We start from the raw sequence: 13,982 nt of genomic DNA, 5'->3' as shown, positions 1-13,982 counted from the left end.
TCCCGAGATTATCCTTGCTACCCTTCTTAAACAGAGGAACAACATTGGCTATTCTCCAGTCCTCCGGGACATCCCCTGAAGACAGCGAGGATCCAAAGATTTCTGTCAAGGCCTCAGCAATTTCCTCTCCAGCCTCCTTCAGTATTCTGGGGTAGATCCCATCAGGCCCTGGGGACTTATCTACCTTAATATTTTTTAAGACACCCAACACCTCGTCTTTTTGGATGACAATGTGACCCAGGCTATCTACACCCCCTTCTCCAGACTCAACATCTACCAATTCCTTCTCTTTGGTGAATACTGTGGCAAAGTATTCATTTAGTACCTCGCCCATTTCCTCTGGCTCCACACATAGATTCCCTTGCCTATCCTTCAGTGGGCCAACCCTTTCCCTGGCTACCCTCTTGCTGTTTATGTACGTGTAAAAAGCCTTGGGATTTTCCTTAACCCTATTTGCCAATGACTTTTCATGACCCCTTCTAGCCCTCCTGACTCCTTGCTTAAGTTCCTTCCTACTTTCCTTATATGCCACACAGGCTTCGTCTGTTCCCAGCCTTTTAGCCCTGACAAATGCCTCCTTTTTCTTTTTGACGAGGCCTACAATATCACTCGTCATCCAAGGTTCCCGAAAATTGCCGTATTTATCTTTCTTCCTCACAGGAACATGCCTGTCCTGTATTCCTTTCAACTGACACTTGAAAGCCTCCCACATGTCAGATGTTGATTTGCCCTCAAACATCCGCCCCCAATCTATGTTCTTCAGTTCCCGCCTAATATTGTCATAATTAGCCTTCCCCCAATTTACCACATTCATCCTCGGACCACTCTTATCCTTGTCCACCAGTACTTTAAAACGGACTGAATTGTGGTCACTGTTACCGAAATGCTCCCCTACTGAAACATCTACCACCTGGCCGGGCTCATTCCCCAATACCAGGTTCAGTACTGCCCCTTCCCTAGTTGGACTGTTTACATATTGTTTTAAGAAGCCCTCCTGGATGCTCCTTACAAACTCCGCCCCGTCTAAGCCCCTGGCGCTAAGTGAGTCCCAGTCAATATTGGGGAAGTTGAAGTCTCCCATCACCACAACCCTGTTGTTTTTACTCTTTTCCAAAATCTGTCTACCTATCTGCTCCTCTATCTCCCGCTGGCTGTTGGGAGGCCTGTAGTATACCCCCAACATTGTGACTGCACCCTTCTTATTCCTGATCTCTACCCATATAGCCTCACTGCCCTCTGAGGTGTCCTCTCGCAGTATACGTGGCCTTTCCCCAATTTAGCACTCTTTCTTTAGGACCACTCTCGTCTTTGTCCAGGAGTAATCAAATAGTTTAGATGGGGTGGTGTTTGTGCAGTGTGTCCAGGAAGCTTTTCCAACACAGTATGTAGATTGTCCGACCAGTGGGGAGGCCATATTGGATTTGGTACTTGGTAATGAACCAAGGCAAGCGATAGATTTGTTAGTGGGGGAGCATTTTGGAGATAGTGACCACAATTCTGTGACTTTCACTTTAGTAATGGAGAGGGATAGGTGCGTGCAACAGGGCAAGGTTTACAATTGGGGGAAGGGTAAATACGATGTTGTCAGGCAAGCATTGAAGTGCATAAGTTGGGAACATAGGCTGGCAGGGAAGGACACAAGTGAAATGTGAAACTTGTTCAAGGAATAGGTACTACGTGTCCTTGATATGTATGTCCCTGTCAGGCAGGGAAGAGATGGTCGAGTGAGGGAACCATGGTTGACAAGAGAGGTTGAATGTCTTGTTAAGAGGAAGAAGGAGACATCTGTAAGGATGAGGAAACAAGTTTCAGTCAGGGCGCTGGAGGGATACAAGATAACCAGGAGGGAACTGAAGAAAGGGATTCGGAGAGCTAAGAGAGGGCAAGGAAAATCTTTGGCGGGTAGGATCCAGGTAAATCCCAAGGCCTTTTACACATATGTGAGAAATATGAGAATGACTAGAGCGAGGGTAGGTCCGATCAAAGACAGTAGCGGGAGATTGTGTATTGAGTCTGAAGAGATAGGAGAGGTCTTGAACGAGTTCTTTTCTTCAGTATTTACAAATGAGAGGGGCGATATTGTTGGAGAGGACAGTGTGAAACAGATTGGTAAGCTCGAGGAAATACTTGTTAGGAAGGAAGATGTGTTGGGCATTTTGAAAAACTTGAGGATAGACAAGTCCCCCGGGCCTGACGGGATATATCCAAGGATTCTATGGGAAGCAAGAGATGAAATTGCAGAGCCGTCGGCAATGATCTTTTCGTCCTTACTGTCAGCAGGGGTGGTACCAGGGGATTGGGGAGTGGCGAATGTCGTTCTCCTGTTCAAAAAAGGGAATAGGGATAACCCTGGAAATTACAGTCCAGTTAGTCTTACTTCGGTGGTAGGCAAAGTAATGGAAAGGGCACTGAGCGATAGGATTTCTGAGTATCTAGAAAGACATTGCTTGATTAGGGATAATCAGCATGGATTTGTGAGAGGTAGGTCTTGCCTAACAAGTCTTATTGAATTCTTTGAGGAGGTGATGAAGCATGTGGATGAAGGTAAAGAAGTGGATGTAGTGTACATGGATTTTACTAAGGCATTTGATAATGATCCCCATGGTAGGCTTATGCAGAAAGTAAGGAGGCATGGGATAGTGGGACATTTGGCCTGTTAGATAACGAACTGGCTAACCGATAGAAGTCAGAGAGTGGTGAAGGATAGCAAATATTCAGCCTGGATCCCAGTTACCAGTGGCGTACCGCAGGGATCAGTTCTGGGTCCTCTGCTGTTTGTGATTTTCAATAATGACTTGGATGAGGGAATTGAAGGGTGGGTCAGTAAATTTGCAGACGATACGAAGATTGGTGGAGCTGTGGATAGTGAGGAGGGCTATTGTCGGTTGCAAATAGACATAGATAGGATGCAGAGCTGGGCTGAGAAGTGGCAGATGGAGTTTAATCCTGAAAAGTGTGAGGTTGTCCATTTTGGAAGGACAAATATGAATGCGGAATAATGGATTAACGGTAGTGTTCTTGGCAATGTGGAGGAGCAGAGAGATCTTGGGGGCTATGTTCATAGATGTTTGAAAGTTGCCACTCAAGTGGATAGAGCTGTGGAGAAGGCCAATGGTGTGCTAGCGTTCATTAACAGAGGGGTTGCATTTAAGAGCCGTGTGGTGATGATGCAGCTGTACAAAACTTTGGTAAGGCCATATTTGGAGCACTCGGATACAGGACTCTGGCTGGGGTTCAAAAGGAGGAAACGCATGTCTTGTTTGAAATGAAACGACGATGGAGATTGAATTTAAGTCGATTTGTGCACGGAGCTTAGTTTTGACGACGACGCATCAGGATGGCCAGGCGGTCTAAGATGCTGCGTTCAGCTCGCTGTCTCTTTTGGAGACGTGGGTTAGAATCTCTCTCCTGATATTCACTTTTCCTCCACGAGATTTAATTTCTCCAGACAGATTTTCAACCTCAGGAAGATCATTGGACAAGCGTTGGCCTGAGGTCATGGGATTGCTGCTTAAATACGCACAGCAAGGCCCCACAGGCAAAAGCCCAGTTAATGACTCGATAATCTGCTTCAGTGACTCTGGTTTAGGAATTCATATTGATCCCAGGACCCCGTGTAAAATTCGTCTTCTCAACTTATAAATAGTGTGGCTGGTTGGATTGTTCACATGCGTCCGAGAGGGGAAGTTGGGAACTCGGTTTCTATTGTGATTTATTGCTCGATAAACCTTATTTCCTTATTGCCTCACTGTGAGGTATTACTGGATATCGTTATATATCAATATTGCCCCTCTGTGGAGTACTACTGGATAACGTTTCCCGTGCAGCTTTGACAAATTGTCACGTGGACTAGAAACGTCAGCTCATTTCTCTCCCTCCAGATGCTGCCAGGCCTGCTGAGACTTTAAAGCATTTTCTCTGTGGTTCCCTATGTGTGAGCTTTACAATGTTGTAATGTGTCATGCTGTCTCCTTCATTCTTGGGACTAATGTCGGGATGAGACTGCAAGAAATTTCTGATAGGTATTTGCTGCAAAGCAAACAGGAACGTGTGTTATGTTTACTTTTGGTGCGAGGGAGAATGTGAATAGAAGAGAACAGCCTCGATTCCTCGTCCTCAGGGTAATGGCCCAGCACGTTTTCCCTACCGCACTCTGCTCCTTAAACCAGGAGGTACGTCATTACTGCCCTGCGGCAGCCACACAACTATTCACTTCCTCATTTTTTCTTTAAACAAGAATACACGTTTGAGCACACTGATTCTGGTCAGCATGGTTCAGATAATTTAGTTTCGTGCTGAATGGTTGTTCTGTGAAGGTGACGTGATTTCTTCTGTGACGTTGTTCTGATGGGAAAGTGGGGAATGACTGCAATCACCTTCATAGAATGACGTTCGGCGCGACAGATTCACCGCTCTGGGAACATTGATCACGTTGTTACTGATTTCTTCAAACTTTACCTCAAGTCCGACCCCGCAGAGAATCAACCACGAGCAGAGTGGCGCAGCGGCAGCGTGCTGGGCCCATAACCCAGAGGTCAATGGATCGAAACCATTCTCTGCTATTTATTTTCTAATTCACACCAAAAGCAAACAAGTCGCGATTTGTCAGCAACACATCTGCCTTTTTGTTTATTCGTATCAAAGTTTTGCTTTCAGTCTGATCCGCTCCTTGATTCCTGTTCTTCAGCGACCCACAGTGCAGCGAGGTGACTAAGTTGACTTCTCCCAGAACACTCTTCTCCCTCTACTGGATGAACGTTCACCTGTTTGGACACTGGAGGATTTCTCTCGGCGACTTGTCTGTGCAAGCAGCACCGGAAGCAGCTGTGGAGAGAAATTCCAGTCGTCAGGATGCAACTCTCCAGTTGGATACTTCACGTCGCTCCGATCATAGACTCTCAGTGCCTTCGTTTGAGGAACGGATAGAGCCGGAATTCGGTCCTTGTTGATCGGAGCAACTGATCAATGCAGCAATGAGAAGCTGCTTAACCCCCAGCGGCTTGGGGAAGGATGGCACTCAGATACAGTACTCTGGCTGGGGTTCAAAAGGAGGAAACGTATGTCTTGTTTGAAATGAAACGACGATGAAGATTGAATTTAAGTCGATTTGTGCACGGTTTTGGCGGTTTAGTTTTGACGACGACGCATCAGGATGACCAGGCGGTCTAGAATGCTGCGTTGAGCTCGCAGTCTCTTTTGGAGACGTGGGTTAGAATCCCACTCCTGATATTCACTTGTCCTCCACGAGATTTAATTTCTCCAGCAAGATTTTCAACCTCAGGAATTTCATTGGAAAAGCGTTGGCCTGAGGTCATGAGATTCCTGCTTAAATATGCACAGCAAGACCCCACAGGCAAAAGCCCAGTTAATGACTCGATAACCTGCTTCAGTGACTCTGGTTGAGGAATTCATATTGATCTCAGGACCCCGGGTAAAATTCGTCTTCTCAACTTATAAATAGTGTGGCTGGTTGGATTGTTCACATGCGTCCGAGAGGGGAAGCTGGGAACTCGGTTTCTATTGTGATTTATTGCTCGATAAGCTTTATTTTCTTATTGCCCCACTGTGAGGTATTACTGGATATCGTTATATACCGATATTGCCCCTCTATGGGGTACTACTGGATAACGTTTCCCGTGCAGCTTTGACAAATTGTCACGTAGACTCGAAACGTTAGCTCTTTTCTCTCCCTGCAGATGCTTTCAGACCTGCTGAGACTTCAAAACATTTTCTCCGTGGTTCCCTCTGTGTGAGCTTTACAATGTTGCAATGTTTCATGCTGGACGCTTTGTTTCAGGAGGCAGTCACACCCGGTAGAATAAGTACTGTTAATTCGGACAGTGGACAGGGACAGAGTGGTGTGACTGCAAGGGAGTCATGTAGGAGGATCCTGAGTTTAGGAGTTGAGGAGCCTCTGCCCTTGACCTTGTCCAACAGGCAGGAGGTACTTACTCCCTGTGTGGATGAGGAAGAGGGCTGTAGGGAGGATGCGTTGACTGACCACTACACCGTGGTACAGGAAGCCATTCAAGAGTGGCGAGCAAAAAGACAAGTGGTAGTTGCAGGGGATTCTATAATTAGGGGGATTGATGTCATCCTTTGTAAGCCAGATCGAGAGTCCCATATGGTATGTTGCCTGCCCGATGCCAGGGTGAGGGACATCTCTGATCGGCTTGAAATGATTTTGGAGAGGGGGAGGATCCAGTTGTTGTGGTCCACGTGGGGACTAACAACGTAGGTAAGACTAGGAAAGAGCACCTGTTTGGGGATTATCAAACACGAGGGACTAAATTAAAGAACAGGTCTTCCAGGGTTATAATCTCTGGATTACTACCCGAGCCACGTGCCAATTGGCATAGGGTTGAGAAAATTAGAGAAGTTTCCCGCACTGAAGGAGTGGTGCGGTAAAGAGGGATTCCATTTCATGGGGCATTGGCATCAGTAATAGGGCAGGAGGGACCTGTAAAGTTGGGACGGACTTCACCTGAACCATTCTGGGACCAGTGTTCTAGCGAATAGGATAAATAGGTTGGTCACAAGGACTTTCAACTAGCAAGTTGGGGGGAAGGGAAATGTAAAGCTCTGGACAGTATGATGGTTAATGGAGATTAAGGCAGCAGGTTACGTGACAGGTTATTATGTAGAGATATGGGTTCAAAGACAAGGAAACATGGGAGAAATGGTAAGAGGAAAAATAAATTGCGAAAAGTTACTGATCAAGGTGTTAGGATTCAGAACAAAGACGTAAGAAACAGCATAAGTGTACTTTACCTGAATGCTCGGAGTATACGAAATAAGGTAAATGAGTTGATGGCGCCAATCATCGTGAATGACTATGATTTAGTGGCCTTTCCTGAAACATGGTTAAAAGATGGTGACGACTGGGAGTTAAATATTCAAGGGATTCAGACTATACGAAAGGATAGAATGGACGGTAAGGGCGGTGGTGTAGCGTTGTTGTTTAAGGATGGCGTCCGGGCAATAGTAAGAGATGATATTGGTGCTATGGAGGACAAGGTTGAATCAATTTGGGTGGAAATCAGGAATAGTAAGGCGAAAAGGGCACTGATAGGAGTAGTCTATAGGCCACCAAATAGTAACAGGATGGTAGGGAAGGCAATAAGCAAAGAAATAACAGATGCATGTAGAAATGGTACAGCGGTTATCATGGGAGATTTAATCTGCATATCGATTGGTTTAACCAGGTTGGTAAAGGCAGCCTTGAGGAGGAGTTTATAGAATGTGCCCGGGATAATTTCCTGGAACAGTATGTAATAGAACCTACAAGGGAACAAGCGGTCCTAGATCTGGTCCTGTGTAATGAGGCAGGATTGATTAATGATCTCATAGTTCGGGATCCTCTTGGAAGGAGCGACCAGAATATGGTGGAAATTAAAATACAGTTGGAGGATGACAAGGTAAAATCAAACACTAGTGTTTTGTGCTTAAACAAAGGCGATTACAATGGGATGAGAGAAGAACTAGCTAAGGTAGACTGGGAGCAAAGACTTCATGGTGAAGCAGTTGAGGAACAGTGGAGAACCTTCCGAGCGATCTTTCACAGTGTTTCGAAAAGGTTCATACCGACAAAAAAGAAAGACGGTAGAAAGGGGAAAAATCGACCGTGGATATCTAAGGAGGTGAGGGAGAGTATCAAATTGAAGGAAAAACATACAAAGTGTCAAAAATTAGTGGGAGACTAGAGGACTGGGAAGTCTTTAGGGGACAACAGAAAACTACTAAAAAAAGGCATAAAGAAGAGTAAGGTAGACTATGAAAGTAAACTGGCTGAGAACATAAAAGCAGATAGTAACAGCTTCTACAAATATATAAGACAAAAAAGAGTGGCTAAGGTAAATATTGGTCCTTTGGAAGACGAGAAGGGAGATTTACTAATAGGAGACGGGGAAATGGCTGAGGAGCTGAACAGGTTTTTTGGGTCAATCCTCACAGTGGAGGACACAAATAACATGCCAGTGACTGATGGAAATAAAGATATGATTGGTGAGGACCTTTGAGATGATTGTAATCACTAAGGAGGCAGTATTGGGCAAGCAAATGGGGCTAAAGGTGGACAAGTCTCCTGGCCCTGATGGGCTGCATCCCAGAGTGTTAAAAGCGATGGCTAGGGAAATTGTAAACGCACTAGTGCTAATTTACCAAAATTCACTAGACTCTGGGGTGGTCCCAGAGGATTGGAAAGTAGCAAACGTGACACCACTGGTTAAAAAAGGAGGTCGGCAGGAAGCGGGCAATTATAGGCCGGTAAGCTTAACTTCGGTTGTAGGGAAAATGGTGGAATCTATCATTAAGGATGAAATAGCGGGGCACCTGGAGGGAAATTGTCCCATTGGGCAGACGCAGCATGGGTTCGCAAAGGATAGTTCGTGTCTGACTAATTTGGTAGAATTTTTTGAGGACGTTACCAGTGCAGTAGATAACGGGGAGCCAATGGATGTGGTATATCTGGATTTCCAGAAAGCTTTTGACAAGGTGCCGCACAAAAGGTTGCTGCATAAACTAAAGATGCATGGCATTGAGGGTAAAGTGGTAGCATGGGTAGAGGATTGGTATACTAACAGAAAGCAGAGAGTGGGGATCAAAGGGGTGCTTCTCTGGTTGGCAACCTGTAACTAGTGGGGCCCCTCAAGGATCAGCGTTGGGCCCGCAGTTATTCACAATTTACATAGACTATTTGGAGTTGGGGACCAAGTGCAATGTGTCAAAATCTGCAGACGACACTAAGATGAGTGGTAAAGCAAAAAGTGCAGAGGATACCGGAAGTCTGTAGAAGGATTTGGATACGTTAGGTGAATGGGATAGGGTCTGGCAGATGGAGTTCAATGTTGCCAAGTCTGAGGCTATCCATTTTGGGAGGAATAACAGCAGAATGGATTATTATTTAAACGGTAAGATGTTAAAACATGCTGCTGTGCAGAGGGACCTGGGTGTGCTGGTGCACGAGTCGCAAAAAGTTGGTGTGCAGGTGCAACAGGTGATTAAGAAGGCTAATCGAGTTTTGTCTTTCATTGCTAGAGGGATGGAGTTCAAGACTAGTGAGTTTATGCTGCAATTGTATAGGGTGTTGGTGAGGCCGCATCTGGAGTATTGTGTTCAGTTTTGGTCTCCTTACCTGAGAAAGGACATATTGGCACTGGAGGGACTGCAGAGGAGATTCACTAGGTTGATCCCAGAGTTGAGGCGATTAGATTATGACGCGAGGTTGAGCAGACTGGGACTGTACTCATTGGAGTTTAGAAGGATGCGGGGGGGATCTTATTGAGACATATAAAATTATGAAGGGAATAGATAGGATAGATGCGGGCAGGTTGTTTCCACTGGTCGGGGAAAGCAGAATCAGGGGGCATAGCCTCAAAATAAGGGGAGGTAGATTTAGGACGGAGTGTAGGAGGAACTTCTTCACCCAAAGGGTTGTGAATCTCTGGAATTCCTTGCCCAGTGAAGCAGTTGAGGCTCCTTCTTTAAACGTTTTTAAGAAAAAGATTAATGCCTTTCTAAAGAATAAAGGGATTCGGGGATATGGTGAACGGGCCGGAGAGTGGAGCTGAGTCCACAAAGATCAGCCATGATCTCATGAAATGGCGGAGCCGGCTCGAGGGGCCAGATGGCCTACTCCTGTTCCTAGTTCTTATGTTCTTATGTCTTCTTCATTCATGGGACTAATGTCGGGATGAGACTGCAAGAAACATTCTGATAGGTATTTGCTTCAAAGCAAACAGGAACGTGTGTTACGTTTACTTTTGGTGTGAGGGAGAATGTAAATAGCAGAGAACAGCCTCGAATCCTCGACCTCAGGCTAATAACCCAGCACGCTTCCGCTGCGGCACTCTGCTCCTTAAACCAGGAGACACAACATTACTGCCCTGCGGTAGCCACACAACTATTCACTTCCTCATTTATTCTTTCAACAAGAACACACTTTTTAGCACACTGATTCTGGTCAGCATATTTCAGTTAATTTACCTTCGTGCTCAGTGGTTGTTCTGTGTAGGTGATGTGATTTCTTCTGTGACGTTGTTCTGATGGGAAAGTGGGAGTGACTGGAATCACCTTCAAAGAATGAAGTTCGGGAAGAAAGTTTCACCTCTTTGGGAACGTTGTTCACGTTGTTACTGATTTCTTCAAACTTTGCCTCAAGACCGACGCCGAAGAGCGTCAACCACGAGCAGAGTGGCGCAGCGGAAGCGTGCTGGGCCCATAATCCAGAGGTCGATGGATCGAAACCATCCTCTGCTATTTATATTCTCACTCACACCAAACGGAAACAAGTTGCTATTTGTCAGCAGCACATCTGCGATTTTCTTTATTGGTATCAAAGTTTTGCTTTCAGTCTGTTCCGGTCTTGGACACCTGTTCTTCAGCTACCCACACTGCAGTCGATGTGACTAAGTTGACTTCTCCCAGAACACTCTTCTGGCGCCTCTCCTGGGTGACCGTTCACCTGTTTGGACACTGGAGGGGTTGTTCGGCTCCATGTCTCTGAAACCAGCACAGGGAGCAGCTGTGGAGAGATATTGCAGTCGCCAGAATGCACCTCTCCAATTGGATACTTCACGTCTCTCAGATCTTAGACATTCAATACCGTCGTGCGAGGAACAGGTTGAGCGGGAATTTGGTCCTTGTTGATTGGAGCAAACTGATGAATGCAGCAATGAGAAGCTCCTTAACCCCCAGCAGTTTGGACAACGATGGCACTCAGATACAGGACTGCCTGGGGTTCAAAATTAGGAAAAGCATATCTTGTTTGAAAGGAAATGACGATGAAGATAGAATTTAAGTCGATTTGTGCACGGATCTTAAATTTGACGCGAGCGCATCAGGATGGCCGAGCGGCTAAGGAGCTACGTTCAGGTCGCAGTCTCTTCTGGAGGCGTGGGTTCCACTCACACCCCTGATTTTGACTTTTCCTCCACGAGGTTAAATTTTTCCAGGAAGATCCAATAGCTCCCTTTCAGTGGAAAAACATTGGTCTCAGGGCATCAGATTCCGCTTAAATACGCACAGCAAGACTCCACAGGCAAAAGCGCAGTTAATGACTCTATAACCTGCTTTAGTAAACTGGTTGAGGAATGAATATTGATCCCAGGACTCCGGGACAAATTCGTCTTCATTTCTTGTAAGTAGTCTGGCTGGTTGGATTGTTCACATCCGTCCGAGAGGGAAAATGGGAAATCTGTTTCTATTGTGATTCATTGCTCGATAAAGCTTTATTTCCTTGTTGGCCCCCTGTGAGTTATTACTGGATATCGTTCTATATCTATATTGCCCCTCTGTGGGGTACTGCTCGATAACGTTTCCGTCCAGCTTTGACAAAGGGTCACCTGGACTCGAAACGTTAGCTCTTTTCTCTCCCTTCAGATGCTGTCAGACCGTCTGAGACTTTAAATAATTTTCTCTGTGGTTCCCTATGTGTGAGCTTTACAATGTTGTAATGTGCCATGCTGCCTCCTTCATTCCTGGGACTAATGTCAGGATGAGACTGCAAAAAGTTTCTGATAGGTATTTGCTGCAAAGCAAACATGAATCTGCGTTATGTTAACTTTTGGTGTGAGGGAGAATGTAAATAGCAGAGAATAGCCTCGATTCCTCTACCTCGGGCTAATGGCCCAGCACGCTTCCACTGCGCACTCTGCTCCTTAAACCAGGAGCTACAACATTACTGCCTTGCGGTAGCCACACAACTATTCACTTCCTTATTTTTTCTTTCAACAGGAACACACTTTTGAACACACTAATACTGGTCAGCATAGTTCAGATAATTTATTTTCGTGCTGAATGGTTGTTCTGTGAAGGTGATGTGATTGATTCTGTGACGTTATTCTGATGGGAAAGTGGGGAGTGACTGGAATCACCTTCATAGAATGAAGTTCGTGACGGAAGTTTCACTCTCTGGGAACATTAATCACGCTGTTACTGATTTCTCCTCTGGAGACGTGTGTTCGAATCTCACTTCAGACATTCAACTTTCATCCGCGAGGATCCATTTCTCCAGCGAAGTGTTGAACCCGAGGATAATCCAATACCTCCGATTCAATGGGGAAGCGGTGGCCTCAGGACGTGAGATTCTTGCTTAAATACGCACAGCAAGACCGCGCAGGCAGAAGCCAAGTTCATGACGGGATGATCTGCTCAGTGACTCTGGTTGAGGAATTAATAATGATCACAGGACTCCTGGTAAATTTTCACTTCCCTTGTTGGAAATAGTCTGGCTGCTTGGATTGGCGCAGGTGTAAATCTCCAAATTTCTTTCTCTGTCAGTCTGGCCTCAATAAAAGTTGAGACGGATTCGCACGTAAACAGAAGTTATTTATTTAGCTTGCAAGCTTGAATCATCTTACAGAAATGTAAGAGACATCCAGCTTCTTACATCCCAGAAAACGACTGAACTAAAAGACAAAGGGATCTCTGCAAAATCAATTCAAATGGTATCAAGTTTCACATACTCGACGGACATAGGTCAGCCTATGTCCCTCCTGACCTGTTCGATCTATTCTGATTGGCTCACTTCCAATCCCTTTCTCTGGCCCCTATCAATGCAGCATCACTCTCATAGACACACCTCTTCCTGCTTTTTCCATGCGGTCTCAAATTCCTTTGTCCCTAACTGCAAGAATCAAAGTGGCTTATTTCTACATTACATTAACTAGTAACTCTAAAGTAACTATTTTATATCACATTCGTCATTCCCTCCTTTTATCATTCCATGATAACCGAACTATCCAATCTATAGCTACGGTCCCTCATCTAAAAAGATCCGTCGCTGCATTTCCAATTCCTGTCTTAGCCCCCCTTCATCTGCCTCACCCTCATGGATTTTAACAGTTAAATTTTTTTTTGGTGATTGGGGCGGTGATCTGATCTCGTGCACCCCGCATTCTACCCATCACACATTTAAGGATGGCCAGGCCCACAAAGATGCAGCCGATAGCTACCACTAGATACATGGCCAGATTTATCAACCAGTCCTTCCATCCTCCAGATCCCCAGTTACCCCAAGAGTCAGGATCCTGCATCCCGTCCAAGTGATCCCGTATGCGATCCATAAATGTAGTAATGTTAGCGGTCAAGTCCTGAACACCCATGATACACTTGCCCTGTACTATGGCGCATACCCCACCCTCACGGGCCAGAAGATAGTCAAGAGCATACCGGTTCTGCATTGCAAACAACCGTAGCTTTGACAACTCCTTAGTTATTGCCCCGAGGGCTCCCAAGGTTTCATTTCCCAAGATGGTAAGGCCGCAAATAAAATAATTCCGATCACTAACAGCCAAGGAACCCCCCACACCTCCCAGTGTCAATACGCTCAGAATGCCCCACCCGGCTGAGTGGCCCCGGTTGGGTGCAAGAACCTGAGGTTTTTTCCAGTTCTCGCAAAATTCAGCAGAGACTGCCCGGCGTGCTAACTGATTATGCAGGTTCCACGCCGAAGGGCAGGGGACTGTGGTAGGGACTCGAGTCCCTATAGCAATTCGGCGGGGAAATGGGGTGACAAAACGTTGGTCGCCGTACCATTAAATAAAAAGTATTATCCTTGTTCCGTGTGGAGACTAGCATCACAATCAGCATATCGGTTGCGTAAGGACCTCCCAGTAGCCCAGTTTATCCAATTTTGAAATGCCCATTCGGGCCGTCCAGCAATGCAGAAAGCCCTATTCCCAACAGTGATATGAGAGACATTCGCCCAGCCACAAAGGAGCTGGAGGCCAGCGTTCAATGGAACGCAAGTGGTGTTATAACAAACGCATTGGCCAGACGCCTGGGTGATATGGCACCTCCTGTCCGTACAGGTGGGAAACAGACATGTTATATTTGTGTCCACCTCTACCATCAAACAGCCATATCCTTCACTGCTGAAGCAATTCTCGTACGACCGGGAATCCCTATTGGGAGTGAAGTGGCTAGGTATGTACGCCCTCCACCGTCGCAGCCTATCGTACTGTGAATGGGAATTATCCCGA

At 45.9% G+C, this 13,982-nt stretch overlaps 2 non-coding genes across 2 annotated transcripts; both read left to right on the top strand.

Moving 5' to 3' along the window:
• The first annotated feature begins 4,490 nt into the window (after nucleotides 1-4,490).
• Nucleotides 4,491-4,562, top strand: trnam-cau (transfer RNA methionine (anticodon CAU)). Its single transcript has one exon. It is a non-coding gene; the product is annotated as a tRNA-Met (tRNA).
• A 5,623-nt stretch (nucleotides 4,563-10,185) lies between these two features.
• trnam-cau (transfer RNA methionine (anticodon CAU)) lies at nucleotides 10,186-10,257 on the top strand. The gene has a single exon. It is a non-coding gene; the product is annotated as a tRNA-Met (tRNA).
• Nucleotides 10,258-13,982: the final 3,725 nt, after the last annotated feature.

This window comes from Scyliorhinus torazame, chromosome 24 (genome assembly GCF_047496885.1).
Source record: "Scyliorhinus torazame isolate Kashiwa2021f chromosome 24, sScyTor2.1, whole genome shotgun sequence".
Taxonomy (NCBI): Eukaryota; Metazoa; Chordata; class Chondrichthyes; order Carcharhiniformes; family Scyliorhinidae; genus Scyliorhinus; species Scyliorhinus torazame.
Note: the sequence above shows the minus strand (reverse complement) of the source record. Positions and strands in the feature narration are given on the sequence as shown.